The following is a 13,113-nucleotide window of genomic DNA, read 5'->3' as shown; positions in this document are numbered from 1 at the left end:
CCCTCTTCACCAAAATTTTTCTGCATGACAACACTTAAGAAAAGACTTACCTCACTTATGCCAGGAACTGGCCCTGGCCTCAGGTGGCTGCTAAAATCAACAGCACACATGAATGGTAATCGGAGGCTCTGCCCCCTATGGGCTCAATTCCCACTAGGATAACAGGAAAATAACTAACAAGTGAGGAAAAGAGAAACAAAAAGGTGATAAAAAGTACAGCTAAATGCAAACTCTAGTTAAACCATGGAATAGTATTGATGAGGACATACTGACTTTGTAATGTAAGCCCCATAATTTTTATACTTGAGCTTCAGGACATTTGTACTGTCTTAGATTTGCATTTTATAGCAGAATTGTGCATTTTTAAACACTTGTTTTTTAAAGAATATATGACTATCTTTCCTCTGTTACTAGATGCATGTGATTCTCACAGTCTTCTAATATTTGTCATCTGTTTTGCTGCTGCCTTCCAGCTAGTTCTAGCAATTTGCTTGTATACGTTGAAAACATATACATCATCTTGTTGCCTACTGCTGGGCCTTGCAGTGTCAAATCAGTAGCAACTCATACATCCTCCACTTCAAAATAGTTGACCATCTGTAAAATGTTTTTGGGTATTTCTCATTTGTATCATGTTAAAATATTCAAATACACTTTATTTCAAAATACCCATTCCTAAGTATATACTTTTGGCTCCTGTAGTAAAAATTGGTTTCACATCTGCAGGGCTCCCTCCAGTCTTTTACCTATTGGGAATGGGTATGTCCTTACCCACACCCTTCGGCCTGTTGGCATCTCTGTTCCTGTAGATGCAGGAGTCCCTTAGATGCAAGTGGGTTACACCTATGACCACATATGACAGGTCGCATCATGAGAGTTAAAGATAACTATCTATAGCCTTTTCTTTTTCTGGACAAAGAAAGAGGTATGGCAATGAGAAGAAGATTCCAGTAGGTTGGCCTGGAGCGTGCACCAGACAAGCAGTCAGACAAGCAGCTGCCAGCCTGTGCTGTTTGGGTGCTGCAAATGAATGAAAGTTGGTTGGTTAGAAAGGAAGCCATAAATAAGAAATTGGTAGATCCTAGGAAAAATGTGAGCATGCACATGACATTGTGGAAACTCATTGTAAGAATAGAGTTTTTGGAGGAGGAGACGTGGCAAGTGGCGAGCATCAAGTCAAGAGCCCCCATTGAAAGGAAGGGAAATGGCAATAGAGGAGACAGGCCTGAGTAATCTCCATGACTGTATAAATCAGAGGCATTAGGTGTTAGAGGGGTCTTTCTGTGTAAATCTGCTAGCATGGAACACCTGACGAAAACAAAGAACGTGGGTGAGAAAATCCCTAGAATAAGAGAGTGGGGTTAGCCTGGGCTAAGTGTAAATAGTATAGTCCTTGTTCTTTCTTCTTGATTTGTGTATCGAAGTAAGAGGAAGAAGAGGATTTGTTTTTTATAAATATTTTTCATTTTGATAGTTGTTTGGCCTTGTGCCCTGTGTTGGCTGAGATTGGGTCCAGCAGACCCCCGTGACCCTGTAGTTAGGTTATAGTGGGTTGGATAATGGATGGATAGTTGTTTGGAGTGTGTCATGAGGACGTTGTGTTTTGTTTAATTATTATTTTTCATGACACAACACTGACTTGCTGTGTTGTCACTTTTATATTTTGACTCATTCCTCTCCACCACTGGTCCCAGTCATGAACTACAAGATGCCCAGAGTTTAAGGTCTTGCCAGTGTCCAATAGGCATGGTATCACACCACAACAATGGAAACCACTGATGAACAAGGAAGGTGACATTGTATTTTGTTATTTGTCTTGTTCATGGACTTGATGAAGGAGGAGATACAAAAAAGGTGAAATGTAGTGTTTGTCCACTGGAAAAGTTTTTAGCTGGAGGATTCTTTCTGCTGTTGTGGTGGTAGTGCTGAAGGTGCTGTTTTATGTTGGTGGATTTAATTATAGTGTATGGACACAAAGCTTATGTGTTTCAGTAACCTTTTTCAGTTTTCTTTATGTCCTGGAAACCTACACTACTGCACTTCTGTCTTTCTCAAATAAATTGAAAAGTTCACCTTTGTACAAATAAAAGAAAAAAAAACTGTAGAGAGATCTGAGTTTGATATGATGCATTTTTTAAAATATATTTTTAAATGGCTTATGGTATATATGTCATATTGTATCAAATGAAAATCAAATTTTCTTGAATTATCCTCATACAAATTTCATTCACATGCCAAGTTATAACAAAGTTACACAAGAATCTGTCAAAATTGTGTCAGGGGCATCATCACCATCACATACTACAAAGCACTGGTAGTCTCCTGGATAAAAAGGGCAGTGCATTAAGTAGCATGGTGTGAGTGCCAACGCCAGTTAAAATATTAATTACATGTGTCTGTTATGTTGTTCTGCATTTCATATTTCTGATCATTGAAATCTCATTTTCAGGAGACATGCTTTGGGAATGAAATCACAATTAAGCAAAATGAGCTAGAAAAATTTTCTCCAATCTCATCATCCTCCATTACATTCAAATTGGGAGGGCATTCACTTTACATTTCCCATAGGAGCCCCTTATCTTGTATATCTCAGATAGTCACCACCCAGAGCTGCCAAATCATTTTTCTGATTTTTCAAACCTGACTTAAATTAACTCGTTTAAGGAAGGTGCCAACAGAAAGGATAGAAAGCTGAAACTGTTCCTGACTGTCAAGAAAGGTAGTCTACAGCATATTGTTTCGTGTTATCAGCTATATGGCAGCAAAGACAGGCTCAAGCGCCTCAGGAATCAGTTCATCATACAGAATGGCATCAAAAACTGCATATCAGATAGGCTAACCGAACATCATTTTTCAGCTAATAATGAAAACAAGAAATACAAGCCAGACTATATATTGTAGTTTGCAACAACAGGTCAACAATAAAAAAAACAAACAAACAAAAAAGTGTCACGTATTGCAAACAGTGTGACTTACCAAAGCATGCAATTGGTTTCTTTGAATGGTATCATACGGTTCAAAATTATAATTTGTATATAGAGTGCTCATACATTTTCAGACATTTGTTAGTTGTATGGTTTGCACAAATTGAGTAATAACAATACATTTTGAGATCTTTCACAAAAAGTGAAAATTCAGACGCAGAAGAGGTAAAATAAAAATTAGGTCCAGCATGAATGAATTATTGTTGACAATAACATTGCTTCATTAATACTAATACTAACTAATACTCAATGACTTGCATTGAACCTACTCTAAAGCGTTTGTCCATTATTAATAATTAGGTTTGATGATCAGAAAAAAACACTACTCTCTTCTATTGAACATGAACTTTATTTTCATTCTATAATACATCTTAACAAGATGAAAGAGCAAATACCAGGAATAGCACCTAAACAGTATAGCCCCACCCACACTAGTATATTTTAATTTAAAAACACTTTTCATCCATACTACCCAGGCATTTTCAACTGACAAAGAACAAATACTTCTGAAGACGCTCTCCAGGGCCATAGACGTTTTAAAAATACTGGTGCTGCATTTCAGTGTGGATGGTTGAATATGACGTTTTCTGAAAACACTCACTCCATTGTAATCTGATTGGTTCTTGCTTATCATGTGGCTCTTCCCTGATTGGATCCTGTTCATTAGAACATCTCATTCCCTGATTGGTTACCCTTCACAGAAGAAAAACTTATCCAACAGAGCAGGCACTTGTTCTGCTGCTTATTTGTCTGCATCTACTGTAAATTGTGTTTTGTACAGCTTGAATGCTGTATACATGCACAACAATAATTTACTGTCCACTAGAATTTTGTAATAAATCCTCTTGCCAGTGGCGTTAACATTGTAATGAAAATTCAGAGCCCTTTGAAATTTAGATTGTAAATAACTCAGTTGACAGCCTCTTATCAATATTTATTACTTAAACCTGATCTCTTCAGTAAAAAGGGATGTTTTCCACAACAAAATTAATAACAAGGTGCTTAATGAAGTAGTCAGATGTAGAATGCAGCCGAGCTCACAAGAATGCAGGTCAGATATATACGAAAGCACAATGCAGTAAAGCAAAGATATAGACACATGCACACACACATTTATTTATTAATTGTTTCTATTGAGTTAGCTTTACAAATGTTGTTTAGTATAGGATGTCCCTTGATTGGTGTGGACTGATTATAATCCAGCTGCTCGTGAACGAACATGGAGGTGATCTCTTCTTTTTATTAAGTGTTGCTTTATCATTTGTGATGTTTTTATTTAATGACAAGACTACCGTTGACAATTCTTAAGATTTACAATTTGAGTCAGCTCCTTAAAGAATTTGTTCCTTTCTTTATGCTTTTATGCCATCAGAGTCCATACTTTAGAAAGCACATAAAGCATAAGTAAATCTGATTTTCACCGGGGTCTGAATTTTTCACTACACAGCCACCTCAAGGAGTTTTCTGGTTATGCGGCACGTTCAGTGTAGGCAAAGGTCTGCGTCATTTGCGTTTTCTGCTGTTTTAGTGCGGACAAAGATACTTTTATAAACAACACGAAAGCTCTAGTGTGGATGTAGGTTGTTGCCATTTTTAAATGAAAATGTAGTAGTCTGGATATGTAGCCTAAGAGTTCCCATCATAGCATATTAAATCAAAGATTTTTTTTATTCTCTATAAAGTGCCTATTGTGGGTCAGATATTAAAGAAGCCATTAGGATTAATCATTTGGTGTCATACATCAAGGTCATTTTTTGAGCTCTATAGACTTTTCAGCAACAAAACATAAACATTTTATTTTTCCAGAACTCAGAAGTACAATGTAAAATGATTTTGTATGTACCACGCATATTAAGATATTTTGTAACCAAAAATCAGTCATGCACAGTTTTGAAGCGATGTAATCCCTTTAGCTGCTTCTGTAAATTTATCTTCTCTAATTTTTTCTTTTTTTTCCCGACGGCGTTGTCTCAGGCTCCTGGTCAATACAACAGAAGATAAGCACATCAGCTTTGAAATCAAATGGGAAACTGGCTTTTCTATTCAATTAACTACATTTTCTTTGTGAAATCCCACTTTGTAGGTGTAAAGGGTAAAGACATAAAACTGAAGCTGAAATGCGTATCTGACACCTTGAGTCTCCTCCATATACCTGAGCTTGAATGGTACAGCCAAACTGGTTTCCCTCAGAGCATGCAGATGCCCATGGTTTTATGGTGCTATGCTTGGTTGAAGTGAGTTTGAGTTGATTGCCAGACAATCCTGTGTGCTGTGACCAACTGTGGCAAAAACCCTAAAAGCCAGCTACAAAAACTGATGTTTGCAATATAGTGGAATGAGTGATAAGGCAGGGCAAAGGCCAAATTCCTGGAGTGCCAACTAAGCAAAACCCAGTTTAATTCCAACAAAAGACAACAAAAATAATGGAAAATGTGCACATGCAGGTGCTTTGTGTGGGGGCCAATTACCTTTAGTTAGTGTTTGCTTTAATTAGTGCTTTCTTAATCTGTTCATTATTGTGGTCAGGTCTGTACTGAGATGCCACCTTCTGGGAGCATTCTCCCTTTATACCGGGTGGAACGGAAGAGGCTTTGTTGCCTTCAAGGGGCAGTTTCTTAAGGCTGTGAGGGAAAAAGTAGATAAGACTGTTAATGGCGCTGCCCCTCTCATCCCAGGGTGGTACCACTTACTTTAGGTGAGCCTGAAAGATGACCCTCTGGTGTGGATGTGTGAATCAGTTTTATAGTCTCTGTCTAAGCTAGAGTAACTATATTGCTACATAATTTGGAGCCATTGCTGGGCATAGCCAATATTATAAAAATGGTATCAGTATATACTGATCATCAAGGCCTGCGAGCCTGGCATACTCTGTTCTCTCATCTGTCTAGCACATCTCATGGGTTCTGAGCCCAAATATTATTGTAACGTTTAAAACAAAAAAAGATCCACAAAGAATCCACAAATAAAATCTCTTAGTGGTTTGAGATTAAGAAACTTTCAAAAATTTAATGTAGAACTATTTTCTAAAAACTGAAACCCTGCTCCCTGTAATTATAATTCGTTTCCTGAAATTTGTCAACTCTCTATTCTCACTTTGTGAGAAGCTAGCCTCTCAGAAATGACTGATTGCATCTGGATTTTTTTGTGCGTATGAACATTTCTGCTTTTGTCCGTACGCTTTTTTTTCTTTTTTTATTCCTTTTGTGTTTTTTTAACACTGAACTTGAATTGAATAATGTAATGTGCCAGCATTGACTCAAGAGTAATTTTTTAAATAAATCTATTTATATTTTTTTATATCTATCATTTTTGTTCTTCTCTACCACCCTGGTTTATCAACGGTCTTATGAGGTAAAAGAGGCACAAATTAAATCTTTGCTGCAGTTCTGTAGAATGGTGTCTCACACGCATTTTCTTGCATCCTTACTTTTTTCAGTTCTTATGAGGCCGAGTCTGCTTATAAAATTAATTTTTCCAAGTCCAACCTTCTCGCCTTAAATAGCCTTTTCCATGAGCCCTGTCTTCCACCATCCATCACAATGACAAGTTTATTTAAATACCCAGGCATAGGTGTTACAAGCTTAGTGCAGAAGATTCATTCTCCACTCCCTCTCCTACTATCTTTCTGTTCCCAAAAGTAAATTATTTAAATGAAATAAAATTAATTTCTGCTTTAATTGTACCAGTTGCATGGCTTCCTTTTTTCCTCCTATTACATTCTGGGCAGTGGTTAAATCACTTTTGTTTGACTTTTCCTATATCATATTTTTTTGTGATCAAAATGTTTTAATTTTAATGTTCAATAAGCAGGAAAACATTTTAGACATCACAGAAAAACAAACTGTAACCAAAGAACAAAACAACTACCTCCCTGCCCTCAGCTCCCAAACCCTCCCTTCCAAATACTGCCCCGTTAGAAAGGGTCCATATAGTGTTAAAATTACTGATGTCCACATACTGTAGACCTGTTAGGAAGGCCAAACAGGCACAATGAACACCACAGGAAGAAAAGGAATAAGAAATGGGGAACATTAAGAATTAAAATTAGTGGCATGCCACCAAACAGCCCTGAACCAAGTGGACAGTAGCTTTCCACTTTATGTTGGAACCAGATGATCCTTTGATCATTGAAAGTTCAAGTAAGGTCTGATGAGAGAAAGACGATGAGACTGAGTCAGGAGATTTCCATTGGGAGGCTAAGATTAGTTTTAGCGAGATGATACCCAGACAGAATAACAGATGTCTGATAGAAATCAGGGTAAAAGAAAATTGGACATATATGAGGCAAAAGGGGATTATTAAAAGAGAAAATATTGGAATAGGAAACATTCCTCCAAAATGGTGAAACTGGGGTGCAGTCTCAAAACATATGAAGAAAAGTGGCAGGGACATTTAAAGAACACAAGTGACAGATGGAATCTGTAGCCAAATGCATAGCATAAAGTTTAACAGGGGTGAAGTAGACGAAATGTATAAATTTAAATTGCACAAGCTGATAAATGGGGTTTTTAGAGGATGGCAAAACATTGTTAAGGAGAGCTTTCCATGAGATGGGGGAGAAGAAAGGAGATCATGCTACTAGACAGAAAATAAAGAGTACAGGTCTAGTAGATGCCTTATACAGATTACATATAGGGATGATACCAGCTTAATGTTTAGATAATAGGACCCTGTGTGCCTTAAGGACTGAATTGATTTGAAGACAGATAAAGAAAAAAGCAGAAGCAGAAAACCTAGACCTGAATAATTGGAATATTCCTAGTCCAAAGTAATTTAAATGTCACCATGAGTCCCAATGCCTGGTCCTACGTCATATATTAAAAAATATTCAGTTTAAACTTAATAACCCATGGTTGGACTATGATGTTCCTGGCTCATAATGGCTGTAAAACATTTTGCTGGCACAAATGTACCACCAAAATGGCACTGGGCATAAAACCTCTGGAAATCAACAGTAGTAATAACACATCACCTTATCATGAGACTATCAGAAGATGTAGGGAGAAAGGTAGATCTTATTATTTGTAAGTGATTCTCTGGAAAGACAGGAGACCGAATCACTCAAGATGGTAGAGGGCAGGCAACACAGTAAAGATTGGGTGTGCCAGAGCCTCAACTTGAAGGGAGAGAAACCACAGAGGGATGGCTAAGAGACCCCAAGATTCCCAGGGAGAACAATGATAGCAGTGAGTACCTAATCTATAAAGCAGCACCAGATTGCCTGTTTAAAGGCTGTCAGGAGACCAGTACTTACTTGGATAGCAACTAGGGGGATACATGCATTACCTATGGCACTGTTTTTCACGGAGGGTAGTAGCAGAGCTAATGAGGGCTTTGAAAGGCTAGCACACCAGGGACCACTAGGAGGAGTTTTGGCCTGGTGTCATAGAAAGACCACAGAAGTGATTGTAGAGCTTAGTCATAAAGGACCTTATAATGATGTTTCAGGGCTCTCAGATGTTATAATTATTATGTACAGTATGAAGACTGGAAGAAAGTTTGGAGAGCATGGGTCACTTGAGTAATAGAAACCAGGGCTGTGTGAGAGGCAAACAATGATGAAAAGTAGGAATCTAGGCAGTGTACAAGGGGGCAAACCTCCCCACCTGAGTAAAGGTGAAACAGCTTGTGAAAGAAAGCTCAGAGGAGCAGCAGGATAAAGTTATATTGTTTTTTGAATTCATGTGTATCCCAAATCAATCCATTGTTTTATTTTGATAATTTAATGTCCTTTGTGTTTTTGTAGGTTCAGAAAGATGATAGCTACCCTTTCATTTTTGTAAAATCAAAAAAATGTATTGAAATTGGATGAAGCCACCCATCCAAATTTTCAGACATCTCAGTATGTCATTTAAACAAAGGATCATGAATTAAAGCTAGTCTGAAATGTGCTCAATTACAATACATTTTGTTAAACTTGAAGTTGCAAATAAAAGCTCAGTATTCTTGAAGGAAAACACCCACACAAAAGAATCCTCACATTTCCCCACCTGAAACAAAAATTGGCTTTTCAAACACTACCACTAAAATTGAGAGTTTATTGAGTTTACGGAAAGCATCTCTGACGACAAACTGTTTAAGTTAGGGGCTCCCTCTGACCTCCTGGGGTTAGTCGTTTTCTCCTTTCTCTTACCACTTGACATCATCTGTAATAATTATTCCACTTGTCTCAGTTCCACTAACAGAGTAGGATATCCACACATCTTGAGCCCCTTGACCCAGGAACACATTATTGCTATCATCTCTTGAGACTCCCTTTATGGTTATCCTGATCCCTATTGAAAGCCTGACTACCCCATATGCAAAAAGCACCTAGAAGTGTCCTGTTTAAACCAACATTTGTTCAGTTATTTTATACTGATATGTGAAGTAATTAAGTAGGTAAAGTAAATACTCATTATCACTACATTGCTCTCGATTGATTGCCCTGCATTGATTTCATCTTACAATTTTATTTTATTAGGGCAAAAGGTAGAAATGTAGCAGCAGTAAAACTGTCCAGGACTCTAAAATTGACTTTTTCTCAATGCTTATGCCTGGTTTTTAGAGGTAGATACTGTAGTCACATCTCACAAGAAGGTCTCCCAGCTTCCTAAAATAAAGTCCTTTGCTTCAGTCATCTGAAAATTATTTTTGCAAAAGCTTGACTTGGGCTTAAACTGTTCCTATTTTATAAATTTTAACGATAGTAATCTTTTCAGAACAAAGGAAAATGTCTACAATAAGTGTTGTCCTACAGTCTACTGATGACTACTGATGTATACCTCTAACAAATTGAGTAAGAACTGTCAGTAATACTTGTCATATCATCAGAAAGGTTGTCAATTGGATGGATCAAAAGGTATGCCAGTTTAATGCTGTACTGCTCTCCATACGAAATGTAAAATTAAAATTGATGCAGCTGCTAAACAGTTGGTTAAGCTTGTTTATTCCATATTACTGAAAGTTCAGGGAATATGGAAGGGGCAATTGGGAAAGAAAACAGCACATGATCACTAGTGAGGGCTAATGTGTATGTTTTCCTTTCAAAAATGGAAAAATTATCTTATTTGCGCAGCGTGCCACTAGGGGGCAATATGCACATTGACAGTTATAATCTTCTATATATATAAAAGCCAAATACTGTACCACTGACTCACTCATCACGAAATCTCCCAAACCACAAGGACTTGGGACTTGAAATTTGGAATGTAGGTTACCTTTGGCCCATAGGTGCTCGCTAAGAAACGGTTTTAAAAATTTTGTAGTCCAAGCGCGAAATTTCTTATAGTTTTTAGACCCGTATGTATGTCTGTCTGCTTTTCACGAGAGAACTCCTTAACGGATTTAGATTGGGTTGTTTTCTATAATTTGCTTGAACATTCCGTTGATTTTGCGACTTTCTCATCGCGCTAAGTATCATAGTTCGCATGCGATACCGATTTATTAGCACGAATCCGAGAGAGACTCATCGGGCTGCGGGCCCTCCTCACTCACACGTCTGCCTCGGGGTGTAACCTTAACTCCGCTTAGTTAGCGAACAAGAGAACTACTTCACAGATTTACATCTTTTTTTTTCTATAATTTGCTTGAACATTCCAGTTGATTTTGCGACTTCTCTAATGGCACTATGAATCATAGTTCGCTTGCAGGAGCAATATGTTCGTGCTAATCCAAGACAGAGGCTGTGGGAGGGGGAAGAGTGACGTTAGGAGTAGAGAGCTGGCTGAGGCCCTGCTCACTGTCCTCTTTCACTAATAACGTATGACTAGTTTCATATATCTGTTGTCACACATGAGCGCTTAGGAGACTATCAACAAGCCCAGAGGTGAGTGAAGTTATAACAGATGAAGGGTTGTTTGATGGTATTGATGCCACTTCCGGCTTCCGATGATGACGCCACTTCTGGTCCTCCATTGATGACATCACTTCCCTTTTGATCATTAACAGCAGCCATGTTCTTGTATAAAAGCAACCCTCAATCCTCTGTATTTTGTCAACTGTTTTGAATTTTTTCTACATTTTGACCAATTTGCTAGCCACCACAGCAATATACGGGGCCAATCCCCAACTCTTTATAGTTGTTTTGTGACTTTTTATCACACTGTATTATCTTGCCTGCATGTGCAAGCTTCATTAGTGTTATTGCCCATTAGTATTGTCCATTCAAATCAGTTTGAAGAGATGAAGTGGCAGGCCAACATATTATAACAAATTCTAATATTATGGGGGGATGGGGTTTACCAGTAAACAATTATTCATTCATTTTCTAATCCTACAGTACTTTTTCTAACGTGTGGTTGCAATCTATGAACCAACCTAGAATGGGTGCACAGACCGCACATTAAAATGGACTGGATTACTGAGACTCGAATCAATGTAAGAAGGCTTATCTTTGGGAAGTGGATGGAAACCACATGCAAACAAAGGTTAAACATGGAAACAACAAGCTACCACAGTGAGAATTGAAACCAGGCCTGTGAAGCTTTGAGGTGACAGCTTTACTCAATGTAACACCCTTAAATAATTGTGTGAAATGAAAAATAACTAGCATTTAATCTTAAATAAATATGATGTTGTAAATTTCTAGGAACTGTAAGATATGTGGTATCAGATATTTCTCTTAGTAATAGATGGAAATATTATCATTCATTAAAACATTAATTCAAACATGATAACAGTGTTTGTTAAACGTTTATTCAAAGCTGAAGAACAGATGTAGCTGGGTTCTTAAAGTTCACATTTCAGAAGGTTACTTTTTGTTAGGTAATGGAGAACACCTTCTGACTTGAACCCAAACTTAACACACAGGTTCTCCTTTAGTCTCGTCTGCATAGTTAATTTCCCTTATTTTCATGTTTTTTGGACTATAGCAGGACTTTTAGCATATGTATTTTTCCTGTCATTATGCAAGGAAAAGCTAAGTTAAAAAATAAATGATATATATGAAACTATTACACATCAAACACAAGTATGGAAAACAGAATATACTAGCCAACTACGCCGCAAAATTATTTATTGATGTGTGAAGACATCCTGAAAGACACAGTTGTCCAAATGGGGTGGGTTTGAGGATACGACTGTGAGTGAATGAAAAGATGGAACTCTGGAGAGAGCAACATACAATTGTCTGTGACTGAAAACTGGCTCTGTCTTGCGTCTTGCCTGCCATGGTTGGCCGCCTTAGTGAATTACTGTATATATATATATAGATAGATAGAAGAGTATACCATAGAATGCACAGCGTAATAGTAAACTAAATGTAAAAACATTGAATAACACTGAGAAAACCTTGAACAACAGAGGAAACTTAACACTACAAGAGTTCGCGCTGTAGCGCTACGAACCAATCGGTAAAAACACTTTTTTAATGAGTTTTAAGCACAGGGAAAAAAAATGAACATTTGAAAAATCCGTAATTTAATAAACCACCAAGAAAAGTAACTTTGCAAAAATGCACGCTACGAACCAATTGCTGTAAACAGAAGTGAAAACAAAATCAAACCTGGTGCATTCTTTAACTGCCTTCTCTGCCGTATGCGTCCAGCCCCCTCTCTCTCGTGTGTGGGTGTGTGTGTGTGTGTGTCTCTCTCGCGCCTGTGTGTATGTGTGTCTCTCTCGTGTGTGTGTGTGTGTGTGTGTCTCTCTCTCTCTCTCTCTCACACGCGCCTGTGTGTGTGTGTGTGTGTGTCTCTCTCGTGTGGGTGTGGGGGTGTGTGTGTGTCTCTCTCGTGTGCCTGTGTGTGTGTCTCTCTCTCTCTCGTGCGCCTGTGTGTGTGTCTCTCTCTGCCTGCCCATGGTCGGCTGCTTGGGCTGCCTTAGTGAATTATGGGCGTGGCTCTGTCTTGCATCTTGCCTGCCATGGGCGTGGCTTTGTCATGCGTATCCCATGGTTGGCTGCTTAGTGAATTGTTGGTGGGCGGGGCTCGGTGAGTTGGTGGGCATGGGCTCTGTCTTGCGTCTTGCCTGCCCATGGTCGGCTGCTTTAGTGAATCTATAATAATAAAAGGCAAAGTCCTCACTGACTGACTGACTCACTCACTTACTGACTGACTCATCACTAATTCTCCAACTTCCCGTGTAGGTGGAAGGCTGAAATTTGGCAGGCTCATTCCTTACAGCTTACTTACAAAAGTTAGGCAGGTTTCAT

This window comes from Erpetoichthys calabaricus, chromosome 12, assembly GCF_900747795.2.
Source record: "Erpetoichthys calabaricus chromosome 12, fErpCal1.3, whole genome shotgun sequence".
Taxonomy (NCBI): domain Eukaryota; kingdom Metazoa; phylum Chordata; class Cladistia; order Polypteriformes; family Polypteridae; genus Erpetoichthys; species Erpetoichthys calabaricus.
The sequence above is the reverse complement of the archived record's forward strand: the minus strand, read 5'-3'. Positions refer to the sequence as shown.